Source organism: Rhopalosiphum padi, chromosome 1 (assembly GCF_020882245.1).
Source record: "Rhopalosiphum padi isolate XX-2018 chromosome 1, ASM2088224v1, whole genome shotgun sequence".
Taxonomy (NCBI): Eukaryota; Metazoa; Arthropoda; class Insecta; order Hemiptera; family Aphididae; genus Rhopalosiphum; species Rhopalosiphum padi.
In genome coordinates, this window is record NC_083597.1 from 49,898,839 (window position 1) to 49,901,278 (window position 2,440).

The window sequence follows — 2,440 nt, forward strand, 5'->3', positions numbered from 1 at the left end:
CACCAAATTTGAAGACAGAAATATTTTTGATACTTAATATAATAATAATATTCTTTTATTTTTAAATATTTACCAAATTCTACATTTGTTTACACTACTATTATAATATTTTTGTTAGACAATTTTGTACATGAAAAATATTATAATATAATCTCAAAAATATACTGTTCTTTAGATTTTATAATTAATATAGACCTAGAAACATTAATTTATTCTGATTTTGTGTTGTAAAATTTTTCTATATTGTTCATTAGATTAAATAAAAGTATAAAACATACTCATAAAAAGATGCTAGTTTCACATGCATTATATCTGTCTGTCTAATTTATAACACAAAAAATTGAATACTCTGAAGAATCGATTTAACTTCCTTATGCTTAATATTACAATGAATTTACCTATAATCAAATTTAAACGTAAAAAAAAATATCATTTGTGAACCTTAAGTTTTATTTTTAATACTTTAATTTTAGAGTAAATTATGATAATTTTATTCTAAATTGTCTGTGTATTTTAAAATATTCGTAAATTTCTTTAAGATTAAAACTTAAAAAAAAATTATTTAAATAAAGCCGTTTATTGTAATAAAAGAAATTACACATGGGATTGTACTAGGTATAGTATCCTCTTTATAAATTTATAAATCAGGCAATTTAATTACAGTTTCCGTGCTTTTTAAAATTGTTTTAAAAATTAATTGAACAATGCAATTATTTCTGTGTTTTAAGTTCAGAACTGAATAAAATACCTGCATAATATTTTATAGTGATATAACTTTCTACACTTCTGCACCTTCTGAATTGTGATTTTTCAAATTATACACATATTTAATTTGTTTTACCTAATTTTGTAATGTGGTTTAATCAACTAATAGTATTTAAGACTTGTAAAAAAAAATTAATACTGTCTATTTTATTGTTACATACATCTCTAATTTTTTTTTACATAGTATTAATTCCATGGCATATTTGAAAATTTGTATGAAATGATTGTTAATTATTTTGCGACAAGTTTTTTTTCAATTTCTGATTGAATGAAAATGCTTTTTCGCCATCTTGTCTTTTTTAATATAAGACCAGTATCAACTGTCAAGTGTCACAACTAGTAGGTAATGAACACTATGCATTATCGGCTATCAAATTATTTAAGTTTTCAAAAAATACTTAGTAATTTGACTTATCAGTCGGTAAGGTAGTTAGGAGTAACTATCAACTGATATTTAGTTGTATAAATTAGTTGGCTATGCCCATCATTAGTCACAATATATTGAACACATATGGTAATAGGTACTTGATTATGGGCAATGGTAATCGTTAACCACGATACTTATAATTATAGACTGTTCTCAGTTGTCAGCAATATAGGATTTAGTGGCAATGCAATGCACTGGGGCTTCAAGGCTATGGTTGTTTCATAAGCCTCTGGTTGATGTCTCTGAATATTTCTTTGCTTTGTAAAGAAATAGATTATTACAATATTGAATAAAATGGTTAAGTATTCACTTTTATCAAACACCGTTAAGTATTTTTTTTAAATTACTTATGATATTTTCCTATTTTCTGTTATAAAGATTTAAGAGGATACCATAAGCGCAATTTGAGGGTGGCTTGAGGAGCTAAGCCTCCCTAAAAATCAGTCATAGCCCCCCCCCCCCCCATAGTGTTGTGAGAACACTGAGAATTGAGAAGTAAATAGATATATGGAAATATGGATAGTGGTGGACTGGCCCAGGTGGAGAGTGCGAGAAATCCACCGGAGCCGCTGCCGTGAGAGGACTCTTCGTTATCGTCTACTTTTAATAAAAAAATTATTATATTTGATTGTTAAATTAACAATAATTATAGATAATAAGACACAATCCTATATCTATATATTTATTTATTTATTATTATATAACGGGCACACGCACAAGGCCCATAAATATAATTTCATAATTAAATTATTAAGTACCTAGGTATAAATATATGCCATGTCACCAACAACACCAACCTAGCTCATCTACTAATTATTTGAAAAATAATTTTCCCTGACCGGCGCGATGTCTTTGTGTGCTACAACAGAATTGTATTTGATATAAAAAAAAAACTATAAACATAAGTCTTTAAAAATGTACGTAATGGCTGTAAAATTGGCTGTAATCGTCAATCGAACATACAAAAAAGATTTTTAGGGCCGCTTAAATCTTCTCCGCCCGGGCCGGAGTACTCCCAAGTCTCAGTCCGCCCCATATTATATGGACTTAAATAAATATTGGAATAGAACACTATTCACGAAAAATATGAAAATGTTTTTAATCGTTAGATGTCGTCATACAAACCGCGTTTTCAAAATAATAATAACAATAATGATAATCATGGTAAATGTATAGGACGACGACGACGAGTTTTCCACTCGTCGCGTAATTTCACCCGTCCGTCGACGACGTCTGCGCCCCACCGCT